This window comes from Scomber scombrus, chromosome 11 (genome assembly GCF_963691925.1).
Source record: "Scomber scombrus chromosome 11, fScoSco1.1, whole genome shotgun sequence".
NCBI classification, from domain to species: Eukaryota; Metazoa; Chordata; class Actinopteri; order Scombriformes; family Scombridae; genus Scomber; species Scomber scombrus.
The window spans coordinates 6,030,033-6,052,228 of record NC_084980.1 but is presented as its reverse complement, the minus strand read 5'-3'; the positions used below and the strand labels follow the sequence as shown (position 1 = coordinate 6,052,228).

Genomic DNA, 22,196 nt, shown 5'->3' with positions numbered 1-22,196 from the left:
AATATTATCATTAAGAGAGTAGATTTTATTATACTTTTTGTATGACTGGAAATCTGCTTGGAAATTGACAGAAAATATTCCAGTATTTCAATTCCAATATTCCAGTTAATCATATTTAAGCATAAATATTTATTTAAACTAATTAAGTAAAGTCTACTTCATTTTTTCACAGACAGGAACATCACTGTTATGAAATTATTAAGTAAATCTTATCATTAAGAGAGTAGATTTTATTACACTTTTTATGACAGGAAATCTGCATGGAAATTGACTGGAAATAAATCATGTACTCATCCCGGTTCAAAAGTCACCCTGCATATTGTAGTTTCGAGTATTAAGTACATCTTACTAGTCAGTATCAAGTGTAATGTACTTTATTTTCAATTTAACATACCAGAAAATATTAAGTAAATGTTAATCATATTTAAGCATAAATAATATTTATTTAAACTAATTAAAGTCCCTGTAAAGTAAGAATAAATGTGTTCTGAGTTTGACATACCACAAAAAAGTGTGTTGTTAACCACCCTGCCAAATGTGAATGATTAAAAAAAATCGCAAAACAAGTGAAATTAGGCTTCACAGTTGTGTAAAAATCAGCCTCTGTCTCAAACGCTGTGGGCGTTCCCGCCGAATTCGCGGAAGCCCCGCCCCCTAACGAGTGTCACCTGTCAATCAAAGTCACTACCTCTACCCTAAACATGGGCGCTGTGGGCGTTCCCGCCGAGTCCGCGGAAGCCCCCCCCCCCACCGTCTTTATGCCTCCAGCAACCGGCCCGTATGTTTGTTCGTGTGTGTGTTTGTAGTGTTGTGATCCATCTTGGCGGAACAGGGCAAGAAACTCGCTACTTGCTGATATCATACACCTGTGATTATGGTATCAAGGGGGGAGTGAGGTGTGGCGATTTTCGTTACGTCTGGTCTGCTGGAGGGTTCAGATCCTCCAGACGTAGCTTCAAAAGTTGAATTCTCTCTGACACATTTTTTTTTTGGGTGACCCCCCCTCAACAAAGAATATTATGACATGACCCCCCCCCCCATTTTCCTCCGGTGGCCCATTCCATAAATAACGAACAGCCCCTAAAGCAGAAAAAATGCTGCTGCTGTGTTTTAAACAGCACGCCTGTGTTTCACATCCAGAGGTTTGAGGCTGAGCTGCAGGGTTGAGTGGAGGTGTGTGGGGAAGTTTATTTGTGCTGTTGAACATAACCACTGTGAAACAACCAGAAAATAACGTTTTATTGATCTGACTCACCGGCTTTCTTACTGTCAGCTCTCTCTCTCTCTTCATTCACTCTCTAGCTCGCTCGACCAGAGCAGAGGAGAGCAACGAGATGAGAAGTGACAGCAAACAGCAGCAGAGGTTAACATCAGCTACTCATCTCCTCTGTCTCAGCGAGGCGGAGTTGAACCTCCGTGCAGCAGAGACAGAGGTTTTTTATTTATTTTCCACTGTAGCCTGCTGTCGCCCGTCAATAACACTGTACAAACAACACAGGTTTAGTGAGAACTTGGTGGGCGTTATTCAAAGGAAATAGTTTTTTCGGTTTTTCAAAGCCAGTTCAGCTTAACTGTAGCCTAAGTCACAGGTGCTCTCTTGCACCTTGAGCACAGCGGATGCGGGCGCGACGCAAGTGTCCGACAATTATTTTCTCGCCCTTAAGTCTGCAATCATAGTCGTGTTGAGTCTGAAGTCACTGGTGCATATGTCACTGTTAATTTAAGAGCGCATTATCAAGATTTTAATGGACAATGGCGGGTGGACAATGAGCGTACACTCTGCCTGTTACACACATACAGGCAGCGGCACACAAACATGCAAAAAATAAAAGTAGCCTATTACATCAACATATATTAAAAAATAAATGTCACATTGGTTAGTCATAATATTTATCAGATTTAATTAATTGTAAAAATTACAGATAAAATGAAAATGAGCCTTCCACTACTGCATGTTTGTTTGGCACCTTGGAGAGTGCAGCTGCGGACAGTCTTCACAACTGTATGAAAGCCGCAATGGCGGACCGGGACAATAATTCAGGCCGGGAATTTGACTCCATTCCAGGCCACTCTTTTCATGCAGACCATCCGACCTCTAATATTGTAGTCTAACCCTATTTGTTGATATAACGGTTAAAAGAAATTTGCGAGTGATCAATACGTTCTCTATTTGAATAAAGTTGTTTCATTGAAAACCCTGTAAAGGTGAGTAGGGAAGACCAGGTACAGTTGTAACACGGGAGGGTTGTAGCACCTCAAAGCTAGAGTGATGACACTCACTGTGCACATCCTCAGTTAGATTGTCTTTTTGCCCTCAAAAAAGGAGTCAAATCTGCAGCACTCAGGAGAATTTATCTACAAAAGTGTTTTTTTGAGGTAAAAATTTAGATTTTTCTATCAGATGTATTTTTTGGATACTGTCATGAGATCAAATATCTAACAATTCAAACAGTTATTACTGAATTCACTGTTTTCTAAGCTAAAAATAGAATGTGTCTAGTCAGCAGTCAAGCTCTATAGCATGAGGGAGAAACATGACTGGTGACACAGGGACAGTTGTAACGCCTTGTTACAACTGTCCCTGTGTCATGCAGTGTTCTCACTTTTTGATGCAGGCTGGTGTTAGCTAGCATAACACCAGCTAACTAAATAACATCACCACAGCTGGCCAAACAGGAATGGTGAAATGTGATTGGTTGATGCTTCACTGTGTCTTATTACTTATTATTAATAGCGTATTACTAGCTTAGGCTGGCTTATTTGTACACACGCAGGGACAAGTGTCAGGCGTCACAAGCATAGCTCCATGTTGCTGGCTTCCATTGACAATGAATTGTAGCCAGTCGCCTTTCAGCCGGTAGTGTGAATGCCTTCACAAGCCATGTTTGAAATGTCAAACATTTCTTTTTAGTTTAATTAATCTTTAAAAACCTAAATGCCCATATAAACTAGATTGTATGCTTGTTTTAATTATTAAAAAGTTGTTGAGATAAGTTGCATGATAATAGTCAGTGTAAACACTTGTTTGCTTACAGCATGCCAAATATCAGAAAGAGGAAGACAGACAGGGGAGTCCCACTTCCTGTGCTGGAGAGGGCTTCAGATGAAGTGAAGCAGGGAAAGACAGTCAAGGCAGCGGCCAAATCATATGTGACCCTGTACCGCTTTCATAACAAAACCAAAAACATAAATGCTAAGTAATATTTACCCTTGTGGATATTTTTGATTAATTATGTAGCCTTGTAACAACCATCCCTGGCATGTGTTACAACTGCCCCTGTACACTGGGATGGTTGTAACATTGGAGTCACTGTCTTTAGATGCATTTTGCAACCTGAATACATTTCTTAAAAGCACTTTCATACATGAAATACTTCAATGTCTTAGAGGATCAGGATCAGAATTGATTTGTTAAGATGGAAATAAAGATCTCTCATTAAGACTTTTAATCTGAGCCAACTAAAGCAGCTGCTGTGTTTTAAACAGAACCCTGGTGTTTCACATTCAGAGGTTTTAGGCTGAGCTGCAGGGTTGGGTGGAGGTGTGTGGGGAAGTTTGTGCTGTTGAACGTAACCGCTGTAAAACAACCAGAAAATAACGTTTTATCGATCTGACTCACCAGCAGATCGAGGGCACCGGGCCTGATGGTCATTGCGGCCTGACATGAACAGTCAACTTCAGCAGCAACAATAGCCTATAGCAGGGGTAGGCAACCTTTTTGAGTGCCAGTTTTAATTTTCTTGTTAATGAGTGTGCCATAATCAATAAATTAAAACCATAAGTTATATTATTATTATAATACAAAAACATCCATATAGGCTACATGCAAGAACATTTTAAAGATATTTTTCTGTTATTTACTGTCACGGTGCGTAGCGTGGATGGACCCAAAAATGCAGACAGTCTCGGGACAAAAAGGGCACTTTATTGGCCAAACCAGGAAACCAACTTAACAGAAAAACACAGGCCGAATGAGCACTGGCAAAAACTACACACACCAAACAGAACAAACACGGACAAAGACTGAACAGGAAACCAAAACATATAGACACGGGGGAAATAACTAACTGGACACAGGTGTGAGAAACAAGACAGGTGAAACACATGAGGCAATCAACCAAGGAAGGGGAAACACAGGAAGTAAAACTAACAAAATACACAAGCGGAGAACAAGGGATCGATCCCAGACGTCCAACAGAACACAAAAGGAAGGACGGCCGGCACAAGACGGGAGGAGGAGGACAAAACACAGGGATGCTGGGAAGGAGGCCGGAAGCCGTCAAGAGAAGGCGGACCCCTTTGGAGTCGACGATGGAGACAGAACTTGAGTCCGGACCTCTCCGGAGGCCGTCGGCGAAGGCAGAGGTGGAGCCGGGACCTCTCCGGAGGCCGTCGGCAAAGGCTGAGGTGGAGACGGGACCTCTCCGGAGACCTGGCAAAGGCAGAGGTGGAGACGGGCCCCCACTGGAAGCCGGCGACCCAGACCACTTGTCCACACACTGGGCCAAAGAGGATGAGGGAGTTGGACTGCCAGGAGCTCAGGTGCCAGAGGTGGCTGCTCGTCAGCAGCGGCAGAGGTCGAGGGTGGCTGCTCGTCAGCATGGGACGGAGCCCGGGGTAGCTGCTCGTCAGCATGGGACGGAGCCCGGGGTAGCTGCTCGTCAGCATGGGACGGAGCCCGGGGTAGCTGCTCGTCAGCATGGGACGGAGCCCGGGGTAGCTGCTCGTCAGCATGGGACGGAGCCCGGGGTAGCTGCTCGTCAGCATGGGACGGAGCCCGGGGTAGCTGCTCGTCAGCATGGGACGGAGCCCGGGGTAGCTGCTCGTCAGCATGGGACGGAGCCCGGGGTAGCTGCTCGTCAGCATGGGACGGAGCCCGGGGTAGCTGCTCGTCAGCCGGAACAGGCGATAGCATGCCAGCCGAAACAGGGAGTAGCTGCTTGACAGCAGGGACAGGGGGTCGCCGGACGCCAACAGGAACGGGGCGTAGCCACACGGCAGCCGGGAAAGGAGGCGTATGGGGCTGAGGCTATGGCTGAGGCTTGACCCAGCAGCGAGGTGTCTGGGGCTGAGGCTCTGGCTGAGGCTTGACCCAGCAGCGAGGTGTCTGGGGCTGAGGCTCTGGCTGGGGCTTGACCCAGTAGCGAGTTGTCTGGGGCTGAGGCTCTGGCTGAAGCTTGACCTGGCAGCGAGGTGTCTGGGGCCTGGCTCTGGTACTCCTCATAAAGCTCTGAGGTCCTCCCAGAGCCAGGCGGGTTCCCCAGAACAGGTTCTTGTCCGCTGGGTCCATATTAAGGTCCGAGTCTTCTGTCACGGTGAGTAGCGTGGATGGACCCAAAAATGCAGACAGTCTCGGGACAAAAAGGGCACTTTATTGGCCAAACCAGGAAACCAACTTAAAAGAAAAACACAGGCCGATTGAGCACTGGCAAAAACTACACACACCGAACTACACAGGACAAACACAGAGACTTGGACAAAGACTGAACAGGAAACCAAAACCTATATAGACATGGGGGAAATAACTAACAGGACACAGGTGCGAGAAACAAGACAGGTGAAACACATGAGGCAATCAACCAAGGAAGGGGAAATACAGGAAGTGAAACTAACAAAATACACAAGGGGAGAACAACTTTCAAAAATAAAACACGAACTAACACAGGGTGTGACAATTTACAACAAAGGTTTTGGAATTATGTATGGATCCCATTTTCAAAACACTGATTTCAGTAACTCATTTAAAACATATTACACTGGGAAAAAATGTCAAAACGGAGACTACAGTGCATCAATGCATCAAACAAAAAATGTATATTATATCAGAATGCTGCCATCCACATAAAGATTTTTAAAAAGAAAGTTGGAGAAGAGATCTCACTAGTGTCTCATTTATTTCTCCTACCAAGAAACTCCTATGTGAGACCAACATGAGGCTGTGGCTCATTTCTCCTGTTTCTCAATTGTTTCACCTGAGAAACAGGTGCACACAATCTCAACTTGGACTCCCTGTAAGTATCAAAGAGGATCTCATCAAGCTCTCAATGAAGTCTCAGATTGTCTCAACTTTTGTCTCTTTTTGATCTCAGGCAAAGACATCAGAGAGGTCTCTTAATGAAATCAATCTACTCTCATCCCAGTCTTCTCAATTCATGTATCTGAGGTTGACCTCAGACAGAGCAAATAAAGAGCTCTCTGCAAGTGCTCACTGAAATCTCATCCATTCATCACACTACGGCTGCAATACTCAAGTCTGCAGTGTCCTCTACTGTATATACAATAAAGGAAATTAAATAGGATGTGAATGCACAAGCAGAGACCTAAATACATGGTCCTCATTTTAATAGACATTACATGCTCTGCCATGATGGAAAATGAAAATTCCAAGACATTTGAAACAGAATGCTACACTTGATATTTGCACAGTGGAAATTGGGGTTACATAATATTGACAAAAGCAGACATGACAATATCTTTGATTGGATATCACAACATGAACAATCCAGCGTTGTTTTGGGGATGATTTGCACGTAAGTAATACATTCACAGAGAAAATTGCTCATTGATCATGAAGATGATGACCAAACAGAATTCCTCATTATTATTAGTATTAATATCATTGAGCTCTAATAGTCTCCTAAAATCAGAGTTTCAGACCAGAAAAAGACAACATTTCAGCTGTGTCAAAGTAAGATCTCAGATAATAACTGCTGTCAATGTAATTCATTCGCATGTCCTTTGTATGCCCAAAGGCAATTTGGGGGATAACAGATAGATTTGCCTAGGCAAAAGTTGTGATCCTACATGTTTGTCTATGTATGGCATCACAATAAAAACTATAATCTGTCTATCAACTATTTCAATTTTTCAATAAGCCATTTCAACTAGTTGCAATAATCATTGGCTCTTCTTTGAATCACAATATGTTTAATCCCTTTCACGTTTGTTTGGGAAATGTGCAACAAACACAATACCAGGCATTGAAGACAAATCAATGAACATCAACTTTCCCAGAATACTTCCAAGTGTTCTGCTCACACTTTAGACATCCAAACTGTCCATTGAATTGAACAGAATTAAGCGCTGAACAGAAATTCCATCTTGTTCAATGTTGTTCAGAGTGTCACATAGTGGTTCAAGGAATGTCAACATTGAGTCCCCAAACCAAAGACCTGCAAATATCATGTTCTCTCGTTTTGTGCACTCAGCAAAGCTTAACTCATTTATAACACAATAGAAAGACCAAACAGAAAACTTTGAGGACTTGAAAATAAGTATGCCATCTGTGTTCCAAGTTAAAGAAATGTTTCTGGGATCACTGAGAGGCCCATCGCAAGCTGAAAGTTCCTCAATACTGTCATGACACTTTTTCGTTCTATTAAACCTGAACTTTAGTTTTTCCTCAAAACCTTCCTTAGCAAATAGTGACTTCAATTGAGCTTCAATAGGAACCTCAATAAAATATGAAGTTGAGCCCTCAATCAACACATCTGCTTCACAGGATTTACACTGGGTGTCTTTATTCTCAACAGACATGAGGCATGCGCTACAAGATTTGTGTAAAAGTAGAGATGAGGAAGTGGACTGATCAAAAAATGGTTTGAATTTCTGTAAATTCTGAAGACATTCGGTCTGAATATCTGAGGGGCAGTGTAGAGTGATTAGTGTAAGCAAGCCACTGTGAGCTTTTCCAGTAATTTTGTGTCTGTTTGCAAATGTCAATATGAGGAGAAGGCTCTATGCAACAGAAATTGGTTCATTTCTGTAAAGTGGATGATCTCCATTGTTTGTAGAATGTTCAAGTCCTGTTCCCCCCTCTAAGTTCAGCTCAACACTGTCATCAAATGGCAAGTCATCATCAAAACAAAAGTCTTCGTAAAATGTAAAGTTCTCATATAAAGTCCCCTCCTCAACAAATCCAGGTGTTAATGGTCTTCCTGATCAGCAGAATCATCAGCTTCCATAGTAGAGGAACAGGGTACTTGTTCAGTGTTGCAGTCATTTAGGTTTGTTGATCCTACAAACAACACGTTGTAAAACATTTACATATTTGTTGTCTTGTTGTAATCAGACAAGTTACAAACACTATTAAACAGTGATATTGGTGAGTTTGTGGCTTACCAGTCTCCTCATGTTAATATTTCATTGTAATTATGTCAGTCTGAACACATTACCAATTACTAGAAAACCAAAGTGCCATTGTTACCTGAGCCGTAAAGCATGGCAAACGAATTGTAGCTAGCAGGTTTCCCTTTAGTAACAGTGATTTATTGTCAGGGCCTGAAATTCATTTTTCAAAATAGGGGGGAATTCCCCTCCTTAAATGATTCATATACGGGGAATTTTACTTTGTCAGGGGGGACTGTAGGCTGTACCTTCTCCTATTCTTACCGCAGATTGTATTTTGTCACTTTCCTTCAACTTAAGATATTCTCTGAACTATATTATATAGTAATTAGTTATTTAGTATACACTTTAGTAGTTTTATTCTCTGAACTACAGTCACCTACAACTTCATTGGGAACACATGTGCAATATAATTCAATCCAATACAACAGCTCTGCTATGAATTCTGCTTTTTTTTTTAAAGTTTGTACATTTTCAGTTTTTGTTGACATTGTCAAAAAAGTGATAATTCTACTTTGTTTGTTACTGAGGTTGTACTAAGTGGTGGTGGTGTACTTGGGTGCATTACATTGAATGGTGTTCCTAATATTTTGCCCTCCTCATGTATGTTAATGGGCTGGACAAAATATTAGGAACACCTTTCAATATAATGCACCCTAATACACCACAATCACTCAATAATAAACATAAAGCAGAATTTTCACCTTCTTGTCAAAAAATGTATAAGCTTCATAAATGTAGAATTTATAATATCACCTGTTTAGTTGGAGATCTTCAATGTAGCTGAGAAAAGAACATAAATAACAGCCGACCATACATCAATGAAGACAATTGAAAAAGCCTCACCTTCCTTCTGTATCTGCAAGTATTTTGTTTGCTCCTTGACTTTTCTCCTTCACCGTAAGTCATACCTCTTTGTCATTTTCCCATTCATTAGGCCTCAACTGTGTGCCTGAAATTCAAGAAATACATAAGAACTTTTCTGCGTACATATAAGCACTCGAAAAATTAACATGTATTTAAAAATGAAAATTCCCAAAACCCAAAACCCTGTTAAGACACTCAATGTTGTTTTCATCCTTTAATTTGTCATGCATGTATGTAATCTAATGCTCCTGTGTTCTTAAATACTACAGTGTCTGAAAACAACAAGATTGGTTACGTAGGTTGTGCAATAAAAAAATGACCTCACTACCATTGAACCAATATGGAACTCTGATGGAAGAGCAATATTCATATTTCGCTCATGTCGGATCGAGCTGCAGGGACATAGAAAAAGGCATATAAAAACATTAAATTTAATCTACACAGTAAAATATATACTGGTTGGTTTCTCCTGAGTGAAGGTTGTTAAAGTAATTGAATAGTTATACATTTGTCCAACTTTTCATATGAACAATAGCTCTATTGAAATATCATGATCATAATAAAAAAAGATCAAAGTTGTAACATTCATCATAATTGGCACATATACATTTTAATATTTTTTTTATTATTTTGTATTGATTGTTGATTTATTGTTGTAAAAATAAAAAATGAAAACGTGAAATGTGTTGTTTTAACGATATAAGGAATGCCACTACTCAGAAGAGCTTGTTATCAAAGCTGGTGTATGTGAATACAGGAAGCTGAGGCAGACTCAACCTCTGCCTCTCTGCCGTGTGTAAAATGAACACAAACTGCTTTAGGAGGTTTGCGCATGCGTAGTCTGTTCTCACGCTGTCTTCACTGGGCATCATTGAGGCACAACTCTTCTCTGCCTCCACATTGGGTTGGCTTCCCGAACACCCCCAAGGTCTCGCGATGCTGTTGTCACCGCTGTTGTTGAGATACAGGTGATTTCTTGTTGTGCTCTTGTATTTGGGTGATCCTATGCTCTAAATCCGGTAGAAATGCAGGTGAATGTATGTCTCAGAAAATTAATTGGCAGTAATTGTGTGTTCGCTATAATCCGCTGATGTCAGTAACTAGCTACATTTTTGGCATTTTGACTGACTTTGCAGTGGTTTTAATATTGAGTTCTACATAATATATATGTTTGTATGCAATTTAAGCTCTGGCTGATCCTGCCTACCCAGCCATGGACCTCACTGCACTTTACTGAGCAAAGGTCACTAACAGACGGACCGCAGTCCGGGTCCAGACCCAGAAGCTGTCCCATACGGACCCGTACCTACAACCAAAACAGAAGGTTATGATTTGTTTTGCTTCTATTTTAACCCAGCGCAGCTTCTGTAATCTTTACAGTAGTGTTTTAGTGGATGAGGAAACGCACAGACCAATTACATGCCAGTTAAGCCATCCCACGTGATACCACTCAGCCAATCAAGTCTGTACATTCCAGGCGGTAAACATTGCGACTCTACAGTGCAGACAGATGAGAGAGTTAGAGGCAAGTTACACATAAAAAGACGGTAGAAAGGAAAAGAAAGAAAACGATAGAAAGTTGAGAATAAGACGGGTGAGACGGAGAAAGGGAGAGAAAAAGACGACTGAGCCGGAGAAAGTTGAGAAAAGGCAGGTGAGCCGGAGAAAGGGAGAGAAAAATAAGGAACAAATGGCACTCTCCAAAAAAAGAAAAGTGGACAGTGAAAATAGAGCATTGGGAGTGGACAGACTCATTCCTGTTCATACTTCCCACTGGGAGCACTAAACCACTGTGTCTCATATGCTCAGAAACCGAGCCACTTATTAAAAGTGCCAATGTGAAACACCATTATGAGACAAAACATAAATGTTTTGAACAAACATACCCACTCAAGTCTGAAGTGAGATTACAGAAAATAAGTAGTCTCAGAGTTCAATAAAACCAGTCCACCAGGATCCTGAACCACACATTCACTGCCCAACAACATGCTCATGAGTGTTCCCTCAGAGTTGCTTGGATTTTGGGTCAACACAAAAAGCCATTTACTAATGGAGGGGTTGTCAAAGAATGCATGAGTGCAGTAGCTGAAACACTACTTGAGGGAAAACAAAAGCAAGAGCTTTGTGATAAAATAAAGCAAATACCCATGTCAGCATCATCTGCCACAAAGAAAAGTGAAATATTGAGGACGTGCTAACCCAGCTAGATGAAGCCATGCATAAGGCACCATGTGTAGGGTTAGCTGTGGATGAGTCCACTGACATGTGTGACAGTGCTCAGCTTTTAGTGTATGTCAGACCAGAAAGCATTATGTGAAGACCTGTTAGGTGTCACTCCCCTTCAGACAAGTACAAGAGGAGAAGACATCTACCTGGCCATTAAGGAGATGTTAACAAAAAGAGGAATAGAGCCACAAACAAAGTGGTTTCAATAACCACGGATGGAGCCCCTGCTAAGATAGGGAGAGAGAAAGGAGCTGTAGCAAGACTGAAAGAGGACCATCCTGAGCTCATATCTTACCATTGCATCATTCATCAATCTGTCCTCTGCGCCTCCCTGTCAGATGAGCATTTAAAAGGGGCTTTTTAATCATAGTGCGTTGTGTTAATTGATCGGCTGTGCTGTGCATGTCTCATGGCAAACTGAATGATGTAAAGTAAAGTGAATGCGTAAATGAACCTCTATGATTTTTCCAAATGTGTATGATTATGTTACAGAAATTAATCTTGACGTCTGTGAAGGGAAAGATAACTTTGCCCTAAATGTATAAAGGGAAAAAGTAAATTGTTATAGCCTACTGACTGATTATTTTGTTATAGAATCTAACGCATAAAAACAAAAGCTGTGAGCCAGGTTTTCAGCCTGCGCAAGGCTGAGAAAGAGCTCAAACATATAATAGGACAATTTTTTTAATTAAATGACAACAACACTTTTATTTTCCACTATGCCCGCCTTCACTGTCGATAATACACCTCACAACTTTTGAAAGTCCTGAAATAAGTCTGTTGCAAAAGTTGACGGTGACTCTCGACCAAAACGTCTGTCTCATGGGCTATTTCTTGGTTTGACAGTGACAGTCAGTCAGAGGAGTTGTTAAGTGTCCGACGGTGTCCTGTCAGATGTACAGCAGCTTCAATTGCATCCTTCTAATGGATTAACTATATTGCACCCTTCATTAGATAGATAGATAGATAGATAGATAGATAGATAGATAGATAGATAGATAGATAGATAGATAGATAGATAGATAGATAGATAGATAGATAGATAGATAGATAGATAGATAGATAGATAGATAGATAGATATACTTTATTGATCCCAAACTGGGAAATTACAGTGTAGCAGCAGCATTACACAGACACATTGTGACGATACAGTGACAATAACAACAGCATATAGTATAAGGCTACTTTATGATGAGAAGTATGAAGTACTTTATGAAGTAATATTAGTGTATGAAACTAACAGGGGTCTCCTGCATTAATACCTGCTCCTCCCCGTGGACAAATGAAGCATTGCAACTGGTTTTCACTCAGGCAGCTTAGGGGCGTTTTCCGGTCGGGGGCTCATTTACCACGTCAAAAATGACAGTGACACGGGTACTTTTCCCACCACATTCTAGTAAAATCCAGGACCCTGATATACTAATTCTCAATGCATGACAGCCAACATGCTTCCATTATCGGCCAGTCAAAGACCTATCAAGGGGCAGCCAAGGAGCCATCACAGAAACAGGGGAACTTTGAAGTGGCTAAATCTTCAGGCGACGGGCCACAGCGCTGGCGACCACAAAGGCAATGCGTAAGCGGGCAGCCAGAAGGTTGGGGACAATGTAGGTGATGTATACGCGTGCTGCCGGGGCATTGATGACCACAGGGGTGGTGTATAGATGGTGGGCCAGGGTGTTGGGGAACACAGAGGCAGCTCTCAGGTGGGTGGCATGGGGCCTGAACAAGGGAAAACACAGAGCAAACTGAAAATCAAAACCCAGAAAACACACTCTCACACAACCCAAATATAAATAAGCAAAACCAAATCACCAAAATGACAGAAGAACAGAAGTAGAACACTGTAAAGTAAAGGAACAAACGCAAAGGGTCTAAAACCCACGAGGCCATGACAATTATATTTTGTTATTTGTAATAGAAAATGAAAATATAAAAGATAAGATAAAGTGTGTGTGTGTGTGTGTGTGTGAGTGTGTGTGTGTGTGTGTGTGTGGACACGACAGGACAACCTGTCACATAAACAATCTGTGATCTGATTTAACATCCACAATAAAACTGTTCTGAGCTATTATAGAATATACTGTATATCAGGAAAATATATAAATATATATAAATATTCTAGTCAAATATAGAATACATATCAGGAAAAATCACCAAATGACTGATATTTACTCACAGGAGTGCTAGGATAGACCCACTGGATGTAGACCACATCCAGTCCAGATGGGTTGACCTCCACCTAAGAAATACAAGTTAATAAACAGAAAATATGAGAATACAGCATATTTATTGTTATGTAGAGTATTACATCTCAAAAGATAGATACACTGTGTTTGTAAATGTGTGTGTGTGTGCGTGTGTTTGTTGTTAGTATGACTCAGAGTTGGAGGACATTAACCAATCTCAACACCAGTTGATTGGTGACAGCTTGTGCAAGTGTGGATAAAATATATACACTACCGGTCAAAAGTTTTAGAACACCACAATTTTTCCAGTTTTTTATTGAAATTCAAGCAGTTCAAGTCCAATGAATAGCTTGAAATAGTACAAAGGTAAATGATGAACTGCCAGAGGTTAAAAAAAAAAAAGGTAAGGTTACCCAAAACTAAAAAATAATGTACATTTCAGAATTATACAAAATGGCCTTTTTCAGGGAACAAGAAATGGGTTAACAATTTAAAGCTGTTCTGCAGCAATGGAGGTTGATCAAACCTTGAAGGTTGGTACTACCAATTCCTACAGATGTCCCAACTCTTCTTGATTACTTACAACCCCTTCTGTCTGCATACAAGTAGTGTTGGAACATACTGTGGTACCATACCCTTGTGAGCATTATTCGAACAGTATTGTACTGCAGAAAGTAGTGTGTTACTATAAAAATGGCAAGAAAAAGGCAATTAACAATGGAAGAGAGACAGACCATCATAACACTTAAAAATGTAGGTCTTTCCTGCAGAGAAATTGTGAAGACAGTCAAGGTGTCAGTGAGTACAGGTTCCTTCAACAAGCACTCAGAAACTGGGGGAAACTCTGACAGGAAGAGGTCTGGCAGACCCAAAGCCACAACAGAGTCAGAAGACAAGTTTCTGAGAGTCAACAGCTTGCGTGATAGGCGGCTCACAGGACAACAGCTTCAAGCTTCATAGTGGTCGTAGTAAGCAAGTCTCAGTTTCAACGGTGTAGCCGGAACATCTAGCTAAGTTTATTGCCTCAACAGAGACACACGGGGGTCTCCTCACACTGCTCCTTTATCTGATGAGACCGACCCATCATAAATTGAGCCACACAGAAATGTAAATAAAATGACACTCCCAAATACACTCTCTCCCGAAGAGACTCGACTTCACAGGAAAAAGGTGTAAATTCTCAGGTTTTACACCTCAAATGAACTTTCAACCCGGAGTAAGGACTTTTAGAGCATTAATGTGAAATTCCCAAGACAGATGGGGACGACATGCTAATCCTTTCTGTCATTGTTTGAAACGAAACATGAACATTTGTCAGCAGAACATACATTCCCTTGTCCGCACCTCCAAATGAACTCTTCTTCTTGCATAATGTAGTTGACAATCAAAATACCTCCTGAGAATAATTAATAAGTAATTTGATAAATGTAATAATATGTTTTAACCCATTGCAATCCTTTGATGTTTGTCTTGATTGTGTGTTTTCATACTAAGTGAACAATGCTTGAAACTCCAATTCTCTGTAAGTGCAACTATTGTTGAAAGTCCAACAGGAATTCAGAAAAGTGTAATATCATTACCTGAGTCAGACAGGCTGAGGTAAACCTGGTATAATCGTTTGTTGGGACCTTCAATAGCCATTACTGCAAGTATTCTGATCTTTAGGGTGTACAAATGTGACAGCAGTGATGAGAAATTAAAGAATTAGGTTTTACTTTATAATTAAAATTACGCCAGAGATTCAGCTGTCCCCCCTTTTTTCTTCAGTGGGGAGGATAGACAAACAAGAGATGCATCCCGATTAGGCCATCCCTTCACCTACAAAACCGCTGGTTTCAAGCGGCTCGATCTCTTACCCTCTATCTCTTTTTGTAACTCTCTTATTTTTACACTCTTGTTACACTTTAAGTTTTATGCTCTCTTACATTTTTACTCTTTTACGTTTACTCTTTTAAGCTTACACTCTTTATGTTTTGCTCTTTTTGCAAGTCGACTTTTACTTTTATCTTATTTTTAAGTTTGCTCTAACCAAGTTTTACGAGTTACTAGTCCTGATAAACTCATTATAGCAATTCAAAGATTCATCACGTCTTTAAAGGAAGATCTTTTTCTCTTGATAATTCAAGCCGAATTCAAGAGCGTCGTTTTGACTCTTCTGATCAAATTAGATAAGTTTGATTAGCTTCGACTTTGACTGGCCAGCCGATCCGAAGTTATCAAGACAATAACTAAATTGAACCAGCACCAGCTCATCCTCCCAGCCTGAATCAGCGGCCGTGTAACGACTGGCTGAACAGGAACCTGCAGCTCAGAACCGATCGGGTCCAGCGGAATTCGCCGAGAATCGGATCTTGCCTGACTTCACTCCATCCCGACACTCTTCCCGCTGACAGACCTTTGTCTGAAAAAGTAGGCTCATATTCCGCTACAACGGTGAAGAGAAGACTTTGAGTTGCAGCAAGAAAGCCATTGCTAAGACGTCAGAATAAGAAGAAGAGGCTTGCCTGGGCCATGAAACACTACCAATGGACTATTGAAGACTGGAAGAAGGTGTTATGGACTGATGAATCAAAATTTGAAATCTTCGGTTCATCACGCAGGATTTTTGTACACTGTCAAGTAGAAGGATGGTTCCTCAGTGTGTGACATCAACTGTCAAATATGGAGGAGGAAGCATGATGGTCTGGGGCTGTTTTGCTGGATCCAGGGTCGGCTACCACAGCATTCTGCAGCGCCATGCAGTACCCTCTGGTATGCACCTAGTTGGTCAGGGGTTCATCCTACAGCAAGATAATGACCCAAAACATACATCCACGCTATGCCACAACTACCTCAGGGAAAAAGAACAAGATGGTAAGCTTGAAAACATGGAGTGGCCAGCACAGTCTCCAGACTTAAACCCCATCGAGCTGGTTTGGGATCAACTGAAAAGAAGAGTGAAAGCAAAGCAACCTACAAGCACCACACATTTATGGAAACTTCTGTAACAGAGTTGGGAAAAACTCTCTGCAGAATATTTGATTTCCATTGTAGAAAGAATGCCACGAGTGTGTTCAGCTGTTATATCTGCTTTGATGAGTCAAAAGTATAGAATACATTTTGGTTTATAAATTGATTCCATGATTTCCTTTTTAACCTCAATTGTTTATTTGTTCTATGCTTTCATTTTAGAGTACAATGAGACATTTAACTGCATCATTTTCAGTAAAAAACTGGAAAAAGTGGGGTGTTCTAAATCTTTTGACCGGTAGTGTATAATGATATTAAAGCCACTCTTCCACAAAGTAGGGTTAGTTACAAAGTACGTAGCTACTCTCCTCCATTTTGGAGTCATATCAGTAAACTTTGGACACAGCAGGACAACCTGTCATATAAATAATCTCTGATATGATTTAAGATTAAAATAAAACTGTTCTGGGCAATTATAGAATACATATTAGGAAAAAAAATCACCAAGTAACTGAGCATTCAGATGTTTATTTACTCACAGGACTTGTGGGATAATCCTCCTGCTATATATATCTACACCACATCCACCAGCCAATCAGAGGGATCGATGTCAACCTGCACCGAAGAAGTAAAAGTTAATAAACAGAGAATATGAGAATACAGAATCTTTATTTTAGATTATAACATAGTAAATATAGTCCATCAAAGATGTTTAAATTGCATGTGTGTGCATGTATGCTTGTACAACAATTAAGTAAGACTACACAACACAAATGCTATGTGTAATTCATTTTTATTGTGATTCATATGAATGTACCTTGAAATATGTAATTCAGTATAACACTAAGTTTTGTTTTAAAAAAACCTTTTATGTCCATTTCTATTTGTATTTATGTTCGGATTGTCAGAAACTACCTGGAAAAAATGACATTATTTTATTTTGAATACCACGTATTTTATGCCTCATTGGTACAACTCTAAACTTGTTGAAGGTTTTTTACAAGCACTTATGAGAGGCCCCTTGAGAAATAATTCATATTTGCTCTCACACACAACATCATAGTCTCACATATACACCACTATACTCTCTCTCACACACACACCACTATAGTCTCTCTCACACACCACTCTGATCACATCCCGTCTGGACTACTGTAACTCTCTCCTCTTTGGTCTTCTGCGGAAATCTCTTCACAAACTCCAGCTGGTACAGAACGCAGCCGCTCGTATCATAACCAGAACTCCCTCTATTGAACACATCACTCCTTCCCTGCAGCAACTTCATTGGCTCCCTATCAAATCCCGCATTGACTTTAAGATTCTACTCCTCACTTACAAGATACTTCACAACCTGGCACCATCATATCTCTCGGAACTGATTGACATCTACACACCCTCCCGAACTCTCCGATCCTCCTCTGCCAACCAGCTCTTTGCCCCATCTGCCAACTTAACTACCATGGGGTCAAGAGCTTTCAGCCGATCTGCCCCCCGCCTTTGGAACTCTCTCCCACCAGACATTTGCACTTTTGACTCTTTTTCCACCTTTAAATCCCGCCTGAAAACGCACCTATTCAGAGTGGCATACTCTGTCTCACACTAACTATGCAATCACATTCTTGTTTATTTGTTGTACTGATGCACTTTATAGTCACATTCATATTTATTTCTTTATCTTTGCACTAAATGTTACCTGATTTATATTGTTTGATGTACTGTTGTTGTGTTTTTATGTGCCTTGTAAGGTTTCCTTGAGTGCTTTGAAAGGCGCCTTTAAATAAAATGCATTATTATTATTACTATACTCTCTCACACACTACTATACTCTCTCACACACCACTATACTCTCTCACACAGAGGTCAATTATAACATCAATCTGTGACAGCGAGTGAGTCCGTGAGGAGTGATTAACAAGATTTTAAAAAATTGACGCATTATGCTCGGCCCTTTATCGCAATTAACACATTAATGCTGACAGCCCTATAAAATAAATAAAATGTAAAATTGCGCAAGACCTACTGTGAAAAGTAGCTCTTTACAGTTTTACACTATAGTGACAATCAGTTAGCAGGGATCTCATACATAAACATATTTATCAGGAAGTTCCTTGGCCACCAATATAAAGTTATGACCTTGACCCATAAACATTATTATTAATTATCATATTCAATATAATTTTTTTTTTTTTTTAAAGAATAACATTAAAAAATGTTTTCTGTGTTGTACTGAAGAACATACATTTTTGTTTCAGTGAATGACGCACACATTTCAGGACAGAAGTAATTCAAGTTTTTAAATATTTTTAAGATAAAATATGTAGCCCATTATTCTATATATTGCTGTGAATACTTACACAATTATGCCATGGGTGTTCATTTACTTTTTAGGATGTTTTTCTACATGTTAAAAAACATTGTTGTCATTAGAATGTTAATTGGGACTAGTGTGGCAGGATGGCTTGCTTGGCACCCCTCCCCCTTTCATTTTTGGCCTGATCCACATCAGGTGTGTCTCCGCTGCACTGATTGAGAGGCGGAGCTGGCGGTACTTTAGCGGCACAGATGTTGTTGTGTTCAGTTTGGTTCGTTTGTCTCCGTCTGGGCTGGATATAAGATTCACAAATGTAATAATATATTACTTGAAGGGTTAACCGTATTGTATAAAGGAAATTGCAGTACCAAATAACAGCCACCAGATGGCAGTGTTGCTCTTGCACATCACAAGCAGCTCAGATGTCAGGGTCAAAGATTTAGTTATTGATACAGATCATATGTGAAAGTTTGTCTGAAAATGACTTAAAAAAAACTAAAGGTTGGCCGCGGCTGTGTGGGGCCGGAGTTGTCCGCGCTGTTGGTCCACTCTCCTCAGGTATGTTGGCTCACCTTATCGGCAGCTGTAACTCTGCTTCCTGGCTGGCCGCTAATATTCACTTTTCTTGGTCTCTCAGCAGTGTTAAACTGTGGCTTGCTGCTCTCCCTCCTCCCTGTTGGGGAAGCTGTGCTGATGGTCTGCGGTAGGTGGCCTGTTCAGTTTACGCCTTTTCATTCATGTATTGATCAAATCTATTGTGTGTGTGTGTGTGTGTGTGTGCTTTACAGGCACATTGTTGGCCTGGCTGTGCGCTGTGGTGCGCTCTCCTACGGCGTCTTAAGCCCGGTGCACTGGGACTCCTACTGCTGTCTTGTGTCTTAAGACTTCGGTCTCGTGTCTGGACTGTTTGGGTAACTCATGTCTGGTGACTGGTGCCGGGCGTTCAGTACAGTATATGTTGTAGATATATGCTATGAATTGCAAAGCTAAAATATCAGATGATGGGAATTATTAGTTTCTTTTCATTTCATAATGTGGTACAATGTATGAGACTTTGAAAACATCATGTGAGAGGAATGCACAGCGGCAACATTCTGTATTGTATATAAGACTGGGTCAAGGAGAAAGATAGCAGTCAGACTTCGTGACCTGACACAAACACTGTTGTAGTCAGGGAGAGAATTTCTATGACCCAGGGCTCTGTATGCTTTGTACATTTACTGTTAAATAAATACTGTGTTGAGACCGAATATTCTATTTTTTCATCAAACGAACACGCGGACTGAGCTCACACAGAGTAAGATTTAGCAAGTAGTATAGCTTAGATTCCAACAATGTACAGTGGTGTTGATTAATTTCTTTATTATTACTTGACTTAATTGCATGTGTTCTGTTTTTGTTTGGGTTATTGCATGATTTGTTTCTATTTAATTGTTTTGTTTAAATTTTTTAAGTATTTTTGTTTCTTTCTTTAGTCCACTGCGCCTATGATTGTGTAACAGAGGTTTGGCTAAAGTGTGTGACAATTGTTTGACTCTGTCCTGAATGTTTTGTTTTAATTGTTTCTGAGTCCTTAAACTATTTTCCTGGGGGAGTAATTCCCTGCAGGTAGGTAGTTGTACAGTACTCAAATTTCATTGATTTTGATTTACCATCCACAATAAAAACTGTTTTAGCTATTATAGAATACATATCAGGAAAAATCAAGTAACTGATCATTCAGATGGTTATTTACTTACAGGAGTGGTAGCATAATCCTCAATCTACAACATCCCCAGTTGTTGAAAAGGGTGGGATTTACCTCCACCTAAAGTAGAAGTTAATACACAGATAATATGATTAAACAGTATATTTATTGTAATTTAGAATATTTCATGGTAAATATAAATTCTATAAAATATATAGACTGTTCTAAGCTATTATAGAATACATATCAGGAAAAATCATTCAGATGGTTACTCACAGGAGTGGTGGGATCAATTTGCTGGATGTTTCCCACATCGTCCTGTTGTTCAGAAGGGTTGATGTCAACCTGCACCTAAGAATTAAAAGTTAATTATCAGAGAATATGAGAATAGTATATTTATTGTAATGTAGAATATTTTGTGGTAAACATAAAGTCTGTAAAAGATGTGTACATTATGTTAACGTGCGTGTGTTTGTTGGGATGACTTAAGCCACTTGCAGGGACACAAACCAAACTTCACACTAGTTGATTGGGGAAAGCCTTTATAAGTGGATAAAAGCTGTGTCTCTGATGGGCAAAACACTGATTTTTGGGTCAGTGCTCAAGGTTAGGGTAAAGGTTAGGTTTAGGTTTAGACAAGGTTATGGTTGGGTCAAGGTATGTATCTAGAAAATAAATGTAAGTCTATGATAATTGCTCAAAAGTGACTGGGGTAAGACTGAGTATGCGTGTGTGTAAAACCTGAATAATTAAATGTGACTACATTACTGATATGCTATGATAACCTCTGGTTACCCAGTGACTTTCTCAATGAAAGTCTGGATGACAGCTGAGAAAGATTGGTGACATGAGGGCTAAAAGGGACACCTTTATAGTTAGATACTTGTGTTTTTACTCATAGGAAAGACATTAATATATAGGATCAGTGGCGTGCAAAGATAGACACTAGGTGGTGCTATAGCACCTGCCCTTTACCCTCTGGACCAATTCAGTTTTTTTTTTCAACAGTGTACTGGATGTGGCCCATGTTGACATGATGATCTATAGATGCTCAACGATTCAAAGCGTTTGATAATAATGGCCGAATATGCGCCCCCCCCCCCCCCCTTCCTCCGCACACACCTCTCTTCCTTTGTCAACGTGAACGCGCAGAGCGTGCACAGCTGCAGCCCACACACACCTCCTCTGCCCCACAAGCCAGGTAACACATAAATGAATCGAGTCGAGTGTATTGTTTGCCCCCTAAGCCTCAGTTGCCAAGCTATAGCGACGCTAGCCCAAATCAATAATAGATATGACTTGATGACCACCGAGGAGGATGCTACTTTAGAGAATGGTAATGCTCACTCTTCACTCCTCACTTCAAAATGACACTTTATACACTTCTTTTGTTCTGACAGGAAAAAACATATGTTTCTTATTTTGCAACCAGTGCACTGATCTATCATTGTAGCCTAACTTGCTAAAAAACTCTCCATGTGTGTATATTCCAGAGAAATACGACAACAGTGATTGACTGATCAGTGCTATAGTCCAATTGATATTAACATATTGACATAAATAAATATGCAATTACATTCAACATGTGCCTGTAATGTTTTTTTGTGTCTCACACTGCTATAATAAGGCAGCCGGCAGTTCCACATGCCGCACAAAGTGCCCTTATTTTTCACTGAGCACCTGCCCCCCAAAATGTCTGTGCACGCTACTGTATAGGCTATATCATATCACAGGATGAGATGACTACTTTTTATTTGACTCATATGATGAGAAAACTCCTCAGGTGGTATTGACTGAAGCTGAATGGTTAACAGGACAGTTGTCAGTTTTAAGAAAAGT

The 22,196-nt window shown here is 40.4% G+C and overlaps 1 long non-coding RNA gene across 1 annotated transcript in view; it reads left to right on the top strand.

Annotated features, from left to right (window-relative positions):
• LOC133991028 (uncharacterized) overlaps window positions 1-21,162 on the top strand; it is a 54,057-nt gene extending 32,895 nt beyond the window's left edge. Inside the window, exon 3 of the long non-coding RNA XR_009926977.1 lies at window positions 21,075-21,162. This is a non-coding gene — a long non-coding RNA (uncharacterized LOC133991028). The remainder of the gene's footprint in view (window positions 1-21,074) is intronic.
• Window positions 21,163-22,196: the final 1,034 nt, after the last annotated feature.